The following is a 15,361-nucleotide window of genomic DNA, read 5'->3' as shown; positions in this document are numbered from 1 at the left end:
AGCATGTACATACCAAAAATGACACCCCAAAATAGATTATCCTACTTCTCCTGAGTACGGCGATACCACGTGTGAGACTTCCACAGCCTGGCCACATACAGAGGCCGAGTACAGCCGAGTATGGCTGAGCATGGCTGGGTATGGCAGAGTATGGCTGAGCATGGCTGAGTATTGCAGGGCATTGCAGAGTATTGCAGGGCATTGCAGAGTATTGCAGGGCATTGCAGAGTATTGCGGGGCATTGCAGAGTATTGCGGGGCATTGCAGAGTATTGCGGGGCATTGCAGAGTATTGCAGAGTATTGCGGGGCATTGCAGAGTATTGCAGAGTATTGCGGGGCATTGCAGAGTATTGCACAGAGTATTGCGGGGCATTGCAGAGTATTGTGGGATATTGCACAGGGAATTGCAGAGCATGGGGAGGATGGCTGAGCACGGAGTAATGGATGGTTTGTTTACATGTGATCGCGCCGTCATTTGACGGCACGATCACATGGTAAATGGCCGCGATCAGCCCACTCCAACGGCCCACTCCATCAGACAATTGTTGGCCAACTTTCCGTGGACAAATGTTGGATAGCAGGTTTATAAATTTTCCATGGACAAATGTCTGTTGTCGGATTTTTCCAGCGTGTGTACACAAGTCCGGACAAAAGTCCAAAATACAAACCATGCATGCTCGGAAGCAAGGACGAGCCATAAGCGGTTGGTCTTTTAAACTAGTGTTCGTAATGGAGAATTAACATTCGTGACATGGTAAGTTATGAAATCTCGAAATGCAGCGCACAATTCTCTTCTTCAATGGGATAATAATAAAGCTGCTTTGCTGGTGATACTGATGGCTAGTGATATCAAGAATATTATTACTATGTTTTTTTTTTTTTGGGGGGGGCAAGTTAGCACAACACCATTATCCCGTAGTTTTTAAGATCAAAGATACAACTATGTTGGTGTCCCTTTTTAATTTTACATTGTATTTTTTAAAATGTTACTGCCTACTCCCAAACTGTCATTTGAAGTAAAACACATAGCCAAGTATTATTCTGCACAATTTTTTTTATTGTGCAATAAAAAAAAAGAAAACAAATAAATTTAGACATGCTATCTGCCAATAGAACTTAACCATCCTATGCATCCAAAAATATAGAAGATATACCAAATCAAATCAATATTCAGTCAAAAAATAAAAAAAAAGCCTCATGCATGTGTCCTGCTTCTTTATATAGGGGGTCAACAATGCCAAGAGTTGGTGAAAGCAGGGGTCCGTCATCCGGAGATTATTCCGAAAAGCATCTGAATTATTCTCCTGGAGCTCCAGCAAAGGCATATAAAATAATTGGTCACAATGAATAAAGCAACCAATTTTTGGTCCAAGAAATCCTCCTCCTCCTGTTCCTGGACTGGACTTGGGTCAAAGCAATAACTCCAAGGCCAATAATAAATAACACGTTATCTCCTCCGATTCTGCAACATGGCTGGTTGACGAATGGCCGTTCAGAAACTAACTGAAAAGCGCAAAATGAAAAGCACGGAATGAAAAGCACGGAATGAAAAGCATGAATCAACACTCACCAAAATTTTACTAACACGAATAAGCAGAAGGAGCCCAAAGGGTGGCGCTTGACAATTGAACTTCCTCTTTGTAGTCTCATAGTAAGTCTAATACATCACTACGTTTGTGTTTGTTGGCCAATTCCTTGCCGTTTGTATGCAAGACAAGTTCCTGGCCAACGCCCTTCGGACAAAAGTCTGACGTTTTGTCTGTGGAAAACCTGATCGTGTGTACGAGGCTTTAGTTCCCACTGACCAATAACACCAGACATTTTTTCTCCCATGTGCCATCAACACTGGGGTATTTTTTTCTTCCACTGACCAGCAATGTAAGGGGCACGGTTACGTAATCTTAACCACTGCACTGTATGCTGTGTATGTTACCTACTTCTGAATAAAATATTTATTTTTTAACGGTTGCTCAAGTATTTCAATGAAGTTCTTTTAGGTAGGCTTAGACCCTTGGTCCCCAACACTCGGCCTGCTGGCCCTCTGCGCGCAGCCCGCAGGCTGTTGGGCGCTGTATGAAACAGAGTGGTGTAAAAGTTGTTGGGCACTGGAATGTGCTCTGTGTTCCAGCATCGGGAACTGAAAGAGAGAATGTACTGTGGGTGGAGTTCTCTCCTACAGTACAAGTAAAGTCCCAGCCTGGAGAAGACAGGGCGGCACGGAAGCCTGTGATCAGGTAAGCAGGATAGGAGAGAGTGTTTAAAGTGGATGTAAACCCAATGTCATCCTTTCTAAACTACTGCCATAGGGGTTATCTATAATGATATACATGCCTCCTGCATGTATCTTTACCTGTCAAATGTCTCCCCTCTGTCTGTTATGAGAGCTGAAAAACTGCAGATTCTGTGGGTGGGTCTGTTGTCTGGAGCTCGGTGGGTGGAGTCGTGATGTCAGTAGACTCCCCGCCCACCTCTACACTCCCCTTGTCAATATGCATTTTCTCTGATTGCTCAGAGATGGATTAACTCTGTGTGACAAGACTGGGCTCAAATGATAGAAAATCTTATACTCTACAGTATGATCTAAAAAAAATTGACAGTTACTTACCGGTAACTGTTTTTCTAGGATATCTACCAGGACGGCACACCTGAGAGATGAGAGGCTGCTCCCTACAGGAAACACAATCAATCGACAGCTGTTTTAAGTCCCCACCCTTCCCCTTGATCCTCAGTTTGTAGAGAAGTAACTCCTGAACCTGGTTCACAAGGGAAATCATTCCTCATAGGTACTCACCTTCTAGTATTCTACCATTTTCCCTCCTCCAACGGGCGGGAAGTAGGCCTGCCGTCCTGGAAGATATCCTAGAAAAACAGTTACCGGTAAGTAACTGTCATTTTTCTCTTAGTCATCTTCCAGGACGGCACACCTGAGAGGATAATCAAGTACCTCAGGCCTACCTTAGGGTGGGACCACTGCAAGAGCCTCTTGGCGGACCTTGGTTCTGCAGTGAGTTTTACCTCCACTCCATATGCTGCATTGATGAAGGTATTATAGCTGGATCATGCGGCTGGTCTGCAGGTCTACTCCACTGATGTCCCTGCCTTCTCCGCTTCGGATGCAGGATCTAGGTGGAGTGGGCTCTTAAAGATGGAATCAGAAAACATGTTAAACTTGTAGGTTAGCAATGTTGCCTGTCTCACACATCTAACAACCATGGCCTATTGTGCCTGTAGGTGCTACTTAGAACCCCTAAAGATTAATCATAGACCTGTGTTGTAAGACAAGGACACTACATTGATCACTAAGAGGGCCTGTCTTAACACTACCCTGTTCAGGGAATTAAAACTGCAAAAAAAGGTGGGCCCCTAACAGACAACATTTTTTGTTCATTTTTATCTTTACATCAGCAAAGACTAAAGGGAAGCCTACTTAAGGGTAATAGATTAACCGAGGCTTGATCCCTGGGTTTAAGGCATGCCCACTCTGTGGCTTTACTTACGCCTGAGTGCCTACTTCAGGAGAATAAAGTTCATAGCAGGAGTATAACACTTATACTGCTACATCTAGTTCTGCTAGAAGGGTGAGATGAAGGCCATGCACCGAGCCGTAACCTATTCGGTCGGGTATACATCTTTATACTTCATCTTCAGGTCATAATACTCCTCTGAACAGAACTTCCCAAGTTCTTACTAAGCAGGGTGATTCTTTATCGCCTTCCTCCAGTGTCCTATAACCCTACTGGGCTTCAACCCTAGGAAATGGTTCCAGCATTCCTGAATGTAAGGGGCTGAGGCTTTCTGACATGTGACGTCTGCAGCCAGAACTCCTGGCCCCTCCACGGAAAAGAGGGCTGAAATACAAAAGGTGATACATGCATTATTAATATCACAAATTAAAAAAGATCATAGATTGTGGACACAGCACAATAGATTTAGACAGAAAGGACACAAGCATAGACAATAATGTGTATCTGAGTGTGGCTAGCTAAACCAACATATCAAATATGGGAGAGACCCAAATCTGAACTTCAATGTAGACAAACAGTCCTCACAGTCTGGTTTTCTGATGTGCAGCCAATATGTAAAAACATTAAGACACACGCAAACCCTCAGCCTCGGTTCACACTGGGACGACTTGTCAGGCGATCTAGTCACCTGACAAGTAGTGTCCTGTTCTGTGCAATGGAACCATTCTAATCGGAGCGATGCAAGTCGCTCCGACTTAGAAAAAGGTTCCTGTATGACTTTGGGGGCGACTTGCATTGACTTCTATACAGAAGTCGTTTCGCAAGTTGCCGCTGAGTTGTGTCCTGGGTCGCCTGAGGCAGTCGCGCTGTAAGTCGTGCTGCCTCAGTGTGAACCGACCCTAAATGCTGCGTGTTTCTGAAGTGCAGCTAGCTAGGTCATAACTGATATATATACATAAAGGACAGGAGCCCTCTTTACGGTGGAGTTTTACTGATGTACAGGAAAACAGGGCCATAAATATAAGACAGAAAGACCCAAACTTCTATGTTGCGTATTTCTGACGAACCACCAAATACAGTTATAAGATCAATATGGCACACAAGACAATATCTTTTCTGTTATGCAGTTCTGTAGTGCAGTCACATAGAACCAACACAGAAAGGACCCAAGCAACCTGCAGCATTGTGTTTTTCTGAAGTGCAGTAAGGTAAGGTAATATGAAACAAAGCACCAACAAGCTTCAATGTTGAGTATTTCTGCTGTGCAGCCACATAAAAACAGACAGCCTTCCTAGCTGCGATCTTTCTGGTGTATTGCAAAGTAAGGCAATAACTCCATGATGTCTATTCTTGTTGTGTAGCAAAACCTCAACCAGAAGGGACAGATAAAACTTAGGGCTCCCACACCTGTGCGACCCAACCTGCAAAAGCAAAAACGCAAGAGAAAAGTCATACACTATGGCTTCCAATGGGAACCATTCCTGTCTGTGCAACTCCAGGTCGCAGCGCCACCAAGCAGACCCTGCTTTCTGGATCCACAGACCTCAAGATTACACAGGTCGCAGGTAACTTGCAATTTTCAGGTTGAACAAGCGAGGGGTCCCCAATGCTGTATCTCCCTGGAGGCGTGCAGCCAACAACCCCCTGCTGTGTATCCTTAAGAAGCAGCCAGGTAGTACAATGAGAAACAGAAAAAACACCCCTCACTGCTGTGCCTTTCTGATATGCAGCCGATAAGGCAGTAAATATAGAACATACAGGACACAAACAATCTTCAATCTTTGTGTATGTCTGATGTGTAGTAATATACCAATACTGAGCAGAGACGCCACCACCTTCAATGTGTCTCCCTGCTGAGGCAGCAAAAACCAATCAGAAAAGGACAAGCAACCTCACTGCTATGTCCCTTCTGACATGCAGCCAATAAGGCAGTCTATGTAAGACATAAAAGGACAGACAACCTTCAATCTTGTATATATCTGATGTGCAACAATATAACAATCTGAATAGAGATAGCACATCCATATTGAAGGGATTTGGCATGCGACTCAACATGTCAAATCGCATGCCTAAAATCGTCAGCCTTTGCCATTAATAACACTGTCAGCCCGACGCCACTTTGCGGGGCTGCACCGATTACCAAAGGCAGTACCAGTACTACCCCTGGCACAGGTTCAATTTGTATTTCCCAACAATTCAGGACCATCAATCTTCACTACTGCCTTTCTAATAAGCAACCAATAAGGCAGTAATACAGGACACAAAAAACCCCAGACAGAACTCAATTTTGAGTATGTCTGATGTGCAGCAATATAACAAATATGAGCAGAGATGTCACAAGACTCAATGATGTGCATTTCCGCCATGCGTCACAAGACCAGAAAGTACAGACCACCTTCCCTGTTGTATTTTTCTGATCTGTAGCCAAATAAGGCAGTACCTTTAGGATATAACAGACAACAACCAAGCTTCAGTGCAGTGCATTTCTGATGTACAGAAATATACCCCTTATGAGCAGAAATGTCACAAATCTCAATGTGTATTTCTGCTATGCCACAAAACATCCCAGCAAGGACAAACCTTCACTACTGAGGTCTACTGGTGTGCAACCAAGGAGGAGTCATGGTGTATCCCTTTATGAAATAACCAAACAAAGCAATTTGATCCCTAGGCATAGCCTGGGCTGTAGATGCTAACACTTCACCCCCAGTGAAGGAACAAATCCTAAAATGGTTAGACACCTTACTATAGTAGCTGTTACCCTCGTAGACTGAGCAAACGCTGGCCAGCTCACACACACGTGGGGCTGATCAGACATTAAAGGGGTTGTAAAGGTAAAAATTTTTTCACCTTAATGCATTCTATGCATTAAGGTGAAAAAACTTCTGACAGAACCGCCGCCCCCAGCCCCCCCGTTTTACTTACCTGACGCCTCGAAAGTCAGCTTCGCGTTCCCGACATCTGTTCCTCCGCTCACCCTGGCCGCTGATTGGCTGCAGTGGATGGATTGAAAGCAGCGCAGCCATTGGCTCGCGCTGCTGTCAATCACATCCGATGACGCGGCGCGCCGGGGGGCGGGGCCGAGTGATACAGCGAGCGGCTATAGCCGCCGGCTGTATCACGGGAGCGCGCCCGCAAGCACTCACCACCGTGCGAGGGAGCTCGCATTAAGGTGGTGAATGCTTGCGGGGAGGAGCTGAAACAGCCGCCGAGGGACCCCAGAAGACGAGGTTCGGGGCCACTCTGTGCAGAACGAGCTGCACAGTGAAGGTAAGTATGATATGTTTGTTATTTTAAAAAAAAAAAAAAAACACCTTTACAAACGCTTTAAAGTCTCAATGAGCCCAGCCCTAGAGACCAATTTAGGACAGCCTCTAGAAAAGGTGGTCACCAATTTAGCCTGGAGGAAAATAGCCACCTGCAGGCTTTAAACAAGCAATCATGTATCTATCCAGCTCTTGCATATGTTTGCACAGAAATTTCTTAATTAAAGGATATAGGAAGCGATTTATGGTAAATCGCCTTTAGATCTGTCACTAAGTTGACTGTAGCCAAAACCAACAAAGGTTTTTCTTACCTCCTGCACTATAATATAACCACAATGTAAAGGTGGAGTGGGAGGTTGGAGCTTATGACTTCAGATTCCTAGCAGCTGGGCTAATAGGGTCATATAACCTAGTGCACCTGCTGACCAGGAAAGCTTACTCCTGAATCCTTCAAACATTGCACAATCCATAAATTGTTCAGTGGTATACCTGGCCTGTAAGGAACTCTTTGTACCTACCAGGTCCCCCCCTTCGCTCTGTTCATCCCTACTAATGTCCCACAACCGGACATGTAGGGGGAGGCTGGCAACCTACTGTTGTGATAACCACAGTGTCTCTGCTGTAAGAGGGTGCTGTGGCTGGTGGTTTTAGCAGTAGCTTCTGGGCTATTTTGTTATGCAGACCCCAGGTCCTGCACTGCACCACTCAGTAAATACAGGGGGAAGGGGAAGAAATGCCTTACCTACCTCTTTCCCATCTGAGGTGGTTTAGGCACACTCGCTCCTGTGCACCACTTGTCCACCATACAGCATCTCTGATGTAAGAGGGAGCTGTAGCTGGTGTTTTTAGCAGAAGCTTCTGGGCTATTTGAATCCAGACCCCAGGGGATATTATCTCAAATGCCCAGAAACCATCTGGCTGGGATTGGGGATTTTGCAGCTAAATTCCCAAGGTAAAGGAAAGTACTCACCGTTGTCGTCTTCCCCTTTTGCCACAGCCACCGGGCTTGCTTTTCCATCCTTATGGTCCACACGCAAGGAGGACAGCCGCCAAAGTGCCCCCCCAACTGCTGTCCCCGTAGGGAGCTGCAAGGTTAGGCTGTGTCCTGCCAGTCAGTATATACACCTGGGGGGGCAATGCCGAACGTTCCTCATTTCATTCTGAGGTGGTTTAGGCAGACATCCACCGTAGTGAATTGGTGCCTCCTCGAAAGGAGGATGTGGGCGCCTGCTTCTGCTGACTCTCAGCCTTCCCTCCTGGGTAAGAACGTGGGTAGTTCAGGCGGCGCCCTCCCCAGCAGCCCACGCGAGCTACCAGGGGCCCTGGAAAGAACCGACAGCCAGCACCCCTGTCTGAACGGACACCCAGACAGGTAAGGGGGGGGGGGGAGACAGGAAAAAGAGGCCCCTGAAGTTCTGGGGACACCACTGTACCCAGGGGCCTTCAGCTCTCAGGGGGGCTCTTCCAGTTTCTGCTGCCCCCCCTGAGGAAAGGATAGGGGAACCCCCCAGGAAGGATAAATATATCCGGCCAGACCCAGAGGCCCATCAGGTACTAACCAGGCCCGACCCTGCTTAGCCTCCGAGATCGGGCAGGCGGCGCCCTCTTTCGCTTTCAGGGTGATGTGGCCGTAGGCATTTGGTCCGGCTCCCAGGGGGAGACCACCAGCCCCAGGCTTCGGGTCATTTGGAAAAAAACAAACGGTTTCGCTGTGTAGGGAGAAACACAATCAAAAACTGAGGATCAAGGGGAAGGGTGGGGACTTAAAACAGCTGTCGATTGATTGTGTTTCCTGTAGGGAGGAGCCTCTCATCTCTCAGGTGTGCCGTCCTGGAAGATGACTAAGAGAAAAAAAAATTTCGGGTTTACATCCACTTTAAGCTTTTACTGGCATGGCCACCAATGGAGGGAATTAAAGCATTAACAAACTTAGCTTGGTCACCTGTACCTACAGGGAAGCTTACAGTATAATACTATTAAGCTTACCATTTAGATACAAATAATAAATGTGCACGACATTGGATGTATGTTCTACAGAACGCTACACCGGCTGTATTTTAAATCCCATAGACTGCTACACCGACTGTATTTCAAATCCTCAGACCGCTACACCGGCTGTATTTCAAAACCTCAGACCGCTACACCAGCTGTATTTCCAATCCCCAGACCGCTACACCGGCTGTATTTCCAATCCCCAGACCGCTACACCGACTGTATTTCAAACCCCCAGACTGCTACACCGGCTGTATTTCAAATCCCCAGACTGCTGCATCGGCTCTATTTTAAAACCCCAGACTGCTACATCGGCTGTATTTCAAATCCTCAGACCGCTACACCGGCTGTATTTCAAATCCCAAGACCGCTACACCGGCTGTTTTCCAAATCCTCAGACTGCTACACTGGCTGTAATTCAAATCCCCAGATCGCTACACCGGCTGTATTTCAAATTCCCAGATCTCTACACCGGCTGTATTTCAAATCCCCAGACAGCTACACTGGCTATATTTCAAATCCCCAGACCGCTACACCAGCTGTATTTTAAAACCCCAGACCACTACGCCGGCTGTATTTCAAATCCTCAGACTGCTACACCGGCTGTATTTCAAATGCCTAGACCGCTACACCTGCTGTATTTAAAATCCCCAGACCACAACACCGGCTGTATTTAAAATCCCTAGACCACAACACGGGCTGTGTGGGCACTGTCCTCATCCTAATGGATGTAGGTACAGTGGGGACCAGGGGGGTGGGAAGAGTGTTAGTTCACCTTTTTTTTTCTGAAAAAAGTGAATTAACCCACTTGCCGACCGGCTCCTGTACATATACGTCGGCACTTTGAAGATGGATATCTCGGTAATGGCAGCAGCTGCTGCCACAACCGAGGTATCCATCTCTTCAGGAGCCAGTCGTGTTTACGATAATGGTGGTCTCTGCGGTGGATCACCGTTATCGGCGGCGGGAGAGGGGCCCCCCTCCTGCACCCTCCGCCGCTTACCGGAGCCGTCGGCAGCGTCGATCGGGTCCTTGTCGTGGCTGGGTATGAAGACGAGTGAGGCTAAGATGACCCCCACCCATCTCCATACCATAGCAGGGTGGAAGCGACGTCATAACGTCACTTCCACCCATACGTCTTAAAGGGGTTGTAAAGGTTCGCGTTTTTTCACCTTAATGCATCCTATGCATTAAGGTGAAAAAACATCTGACAATACCGGCACCCCCCAGCCCCCCGTTTTACTTACCTGAGCCACCTGCCGCGCTCGCCCCCGATGTCCTCTTCGCCGCTCAGCCTGGCTGTTGATTGGCTAGAGTGGATGGATTGAAAGCAGTGCAGCCATTGGCTCGTGCTGCTGTCGATCACATCCAATGATGCGGCGCGCCGGGGGGCGGGGCCGAGTGATGCAGTGATCGGCTATAGCCGCCGGCTGTATCATGGGAGCGCGCCCGCAAGAACTAACCACCATGCCAGAGAGCTCGCATGAAGGTGGTTAGTTCTTGCGAGGAGGAGCTGAGACAGCCGCCGAGGGACCCCAGAAGACCAGGTTCGGGGCCACTCTGTGCAAAACAAGCTGCACAGTGGAGGTAAGTATAACATGTTTGTTATTTTTTTTTAAAAAAGAAAATTGCCTTTACAACCCCTTTAAAGGCACATTTTTTCAATGTCATTTTTTCAAATGACATTTTTTTTTTATTTATTGCATTTTAGTGTAAATAAGAGATCTGAGGACTTTTTGACCCCAAATCTCATATTTAAGAGGACCTGTCATGCTTTTTTCTATTACAAGGGATATTTATATTCCTTGTAATAGGAATAAAAGTGACCCAAATTTTTTATTTTAAAAAAACTGTGAAAAATAAAATCAAGTAAAAAAAAAAGGATTTTTTTTTTTTTTTTTTTAAAGCGCCCCGTCCCGACGAGCTCGCCCGCAGAAGCGAATGCATACGTGAGTAGCGCCCGCATATGAAAACGGTGGTCAAACCACACATGAGGCATCGCCACAATCGTTAGAGTGAGAGCAATAATTCTAGACCTCCTCTGTAACTCAAAACATGCAACCTGTAGAATTTTTTAAACGTCGCCTATGGAGATTTTTAAGGGTAAAAGTTTAACGCCATTCCACAAGCGGGCGCAATTTTGAAGCGTGACGTGTTGGGTATCAATTTACATGGCGTAACATTATCTTTCACAATATAAAAAAAAATTGGGCTAACTTAACTGTTGTCTTATTTTTTTATTCAAAAAAGTTAATTTTTTCCAAAAAAAGTGCGCTTGTAAGACCGCTGCGCAAATACAGTGTGAAAAAAAGTATTGCAATGACCGCCATTTTATTCTCTAGGGTATTAGAAAAAAAACAATATATAATATTTGGGGGTTCTAAGTAATTTTCTAGCAAAAAAAAACCTGTTTTAAACTTGTAAACACCAAAATCTCAAAACGAGGCTGGTCCTTAAGTGGTTAAAGAGAAACTTCACTTCCCTGGTACATTTTTCTCTTTCTTTCCCTCTTGCTGGGTTTTTGTCAAAAAACACTCGCATACCTAGTGACTCCAGCATTGTTTGGTGTAATCTGCTGCAGTACACTGTATCCTGCACCACCATATTCTATGCTTACATCATCAGAGGCCAGCTATTTCTTCCTGGTTCTTGAAGCTGCGCCCCCTGATGATGCACTTTGGTGCATGCACCATGTTGTGAAGATTGCCTGGCGCATGCAAAGTGTGGTGGAGATTGCCCACAAACCTCTTGGGATGTGTGACATGAGTTGCAATGAGCGTAAAGAATAACTAAGGGCAAAACTTTTTTTTTTGTTTTGGATAGTGTTGAGAGGGATTAGAACCCGTCAGGTTTTTTTTAAGTGTCTGTGTCCCCATTAGGGAGATTCAACCTCTCTATTTGTCCTGTTTACTGTTATTGTTGAAAGTGAAAGTAAAATCTCAATTTTGGGTTGTCCCCAGAAAAGTGTAAGCGGGGAAATCTTCCAATTGGGGCATTAGTTCGGGTGACCTGTGGACCCCAAGGGATTCCGTTATTTGCAGGGATTTCCTCTCACTTCCTGTTTTGGCTATGGGACAGGAAGTGAATGGAAATCTCCCCAATGGGTCTGAGATGGCAAAAAAAATAAAAAATCTGACAGGGGTTATAATCCTCCCTTCCTCTATCCAAAATGAAAAAAGTATTCTTAACCCAACAGTTCTACTTTAAGGTGGCCATAGATGACTCGCTTTTTTTCACCCGCTGGCTGATCAAAAAAAAATTAATGGATTTCTCCATCCATACAAGGGCGGAGAAATCCTCTGTACTAAGACATTGCATTCTGACAGCGGAACTCCTTCGCAGTCAGAATACAGTGGTGCCAATCATGAAAGATTTTCCAACATTCCCATTCAACAAAAATTGATCTATCGATCAACTTCTGTCAAACAGGGATGGCCATAGATGGATAGAGATTCATCTGGTCACTGCTGAACCGGCTGAACTTTGATCCACATATGGCCAGCTTGGGGTCAGACCAGTCCAACATTCCCATTCAAAAAAAGTTGATCTAACGATCAACTTCTGTCAAACAGGGATGGCCATAGATAGATTGAAATTTGGTCGGTCTCTGCTGAACCGTCCGAACCTTGATCCATCTATAGCCAGCTCTAGGTCCCATCAAATCAACACTCATTCAACAATGGCATTCCCCACCCAACATAACAAAGAGGGGGGGTGCTTGCGACATCACAGATTGAATATGACTGCAGCTAATTGGGCGCCCTATTTGGTGGGAGAGTCAGTGTCCTTCTAGGTTTGGTCTGAACCAAACCTGTGCTCCATACTGAAACATTGTATTCTGACAGCGGAACTCCTCCACTGTCAGAATACAGTCATCAGCAACTGCCAATCAGGAAAAGTTTTCCAACATTCCCATTCAACAAAAGTTGACCTAATGATCAACTTCTGCTAAACAAAGTATGGCCATACATAGATCAAAATTTGGTCGGTCACTGCTGAACCGTCAGAACCGTGATCCATCTATGGCCAGCTCTAGGTTCCATCAAAACAACACCCAATTAGCCATGGCATTCCCCGCCCAACATAACTGTCAGGTACTCACCAAGGCCGAGTTGCTGAGAGAGGCTTCCCTTGCAGCTGGGCGCACGATACCCCTGGAAGTGGCACAGTGGGTATTGGGCACGAAGAAGCACGGGTCACCAGCAGGTAGAAGAGGTAGCAGGAAGGTCCTCTGGCAGAGAGAAGATCCGTGCAGGGTGGACTTGACACTGGACTAGAACTGGCTTGGCTGTAGCCCAAAACAGCGGAGTCTGGAGGAGAAGACTGGAGCCGGTTCAGTGAAGAAGCTGAGGGTCAAACACAGAGACAGAGTCCAGAAACAAGCCGGGGGTCAAACACGGGTAGTCAGGCAGTAGTGGAGCAGGCGGATGATCAATCACTGGGATCAGGCAGAGACAGAGTCCAGGAGGAGGCCGAGGGTCAAACACAGGAATCAAGCAGGTAGAGAAGTCCGTAAGGCAAGCCAGAGGTCAGGTGCTGGAGAGGTTCAGGAGAGGTCAGGTCAATCCGGGTCACAACAGGTAGGCACAGGTACACAGGTTCAGGAACAGGTTACAGGAAGCTGAGAAGACAAACCAGACAATACACAGGCTGTCTTTTATAGGCCCGCCAGGGGGACTCCCGCTGTGCGCACCACGGCGCACACGTGCCCACGCAATTGCGCCGCATCACGCACCCGCGTGCGCCGGCCCGAAGTATCGTGCACTTGTATGCGCGAACCCGCCGAATCGCGCACCCGTGTGCGCTGAAGCGCAACTCTACTGCGCAGGCGCACAGGAAAGCACCGACGCTAACAGGTCAGATTTCTGTTATTCCTCTGACAATAACAAAGGGACAGGGATGCTTGTGACATCACCGATTGAATATGACTGCAGCTGATTGAGCACCCAATTCAGGGGGAGAGTCAGTGTGCTTTTGGGTTTGGTCTGAACCAAACCTATGCTCTGTACTGAGACATTGTATTCTGACAGTGGAACTTCTCCACTGTCAGAATTCAGTGATCAGCAACTGCCAATCAGGAAAAGTTTTCCAACATTACCATTCAACAAAAGCTGACCTAATGATCAACTTCTGTTAAACAGGGATGGCCATAGATGGATCGAAATTTGCTCGGTCACTGCCGAACCATCCGATCCTTGATCTATCTATGGCCAGCTCTAGGTTCAGACCAAACCCAGCAGCAAACCTTCACTCCCATCAAATCAACACCCAATCAGCCATGGCCAGGTCATTTCCCACCCCCACATAACAAAGGGGTGGGGGATGCTTGCAACATCATTGATCTAATATGGCTGCAGCTGATTGGATGCCCAATTTGGTGGGAGAGTCAGTGTGCTGCTGGGTTTGGGCTGAATCAAACCTGTGCTCATCCCTAGACTTTGAGATATCGGATGGCTTCGGGAAGGGGGAGACGTAATTCTTACCTAGATGAGAAAGCTGCAAGAATGGGGCCAGGTGCCAGAAAGGTATTTCCCTCTTGCTGGGTTTTTGTAAAAAAAAAACTCACATACCCAGTGACTCCAGCATTGTTTGGTGTAATCCGCTGCAGTACACTGTATCCTGCACCACCATATTCTATGCTTACATCATCAGAGGCCAGCTATCTGTTCCTGGTTCTTGAAGCTGCGCCCCCTGATGATGCACTTTGGTGCATGCACCATGTTGGAAGTGTGACATGTCTTGGGATGTGTGACATAAGTTGCAATGAGCATAAAGAATAACTAAGGGAAAAACTTTTTTTTTTTTTTTTTTGTTTTGGATGGTGTTGAGAGGGATTAGAACCCCCTGTCTGTTTTTTTTTTTTTTTTAAGTGTCTGTGTCCCCATTAGGGAGATTCAACCTCTCTATTTGTCCTGTTTACTGTTATCGTTGAAAGTGAAAGTAAAATTTCAATTTAGGGTTGTTCCCAGAAAAGTGTAAGAGGGGAAATCTTCCAATAGGGGCATTAGTTCGGATGACCTGTGGACCCCAAGGGATTCAGTTATTTGCAAGGACTTCCTCTCACTTCCTGATTTGGCTATGCGTCAGGAAGTGAAGGGAAATCTCCCCAATGGGACTGAGATGGCAAAAAAAAAAAAAAAAAAAAAAATCTGACGGGGGTTATAATCCTCCCTTCCTCTATCCAAAATGAAAAAAGTTTTCCCAACCCAACAGTTCTACTTTAAGGTTGCCATTTTTTACCCGCTGGCTGATCAAAAAAAAATCAATGGATTCCTCCATCCATACAAGGGTGGAGAAATCCTCTGTATTGAGACATTGCATTCTGACAGCAGAACTCCTTCGCAGTCAGAATACAGTGGTGCCAATCATGAAAGATTTTCCAACATTCCCATTCAACAAAAATTGATCTATCGATCATCTTCTGTAAAACAGGGATGGCCATAGATGGACAGAGATTCATCTGGTCACTGCTGAACCGGCCGAACTTTGATCCACATATGGCCAGCTTTGGGTCAGACCAGTCCAACATTCCCATTCAACAAAAGTTGATCTAATGATCAACTTCTGTCCAACAGGGATGGCCATAGATAGATTGAAATTTGGTCGGTCACTGCTGAACCGTTGGAACCTTGATTCAT

The sequence above is a fragment of the Aquarana catesbeiana genome, linkage group LG03 (assembly GCF_042186555.1).
Source record: "Aquarana catesbeiana isolate 2022-GZ linkage group LG03, ASM4218655v1, whole genome shotgun sequence".
In the NCBI taxonomy this organism is placed as follows: Eukaryota; Metazoa; Chordata; class Amphibia; order Anura; family Ranidae; genus Aquarana; species Aquarana catesbeiana.
The sequence above is the reverse complement of the archived record's forward strand: the minus strand, read 5'-3'. Positions refer to the sequence as shown.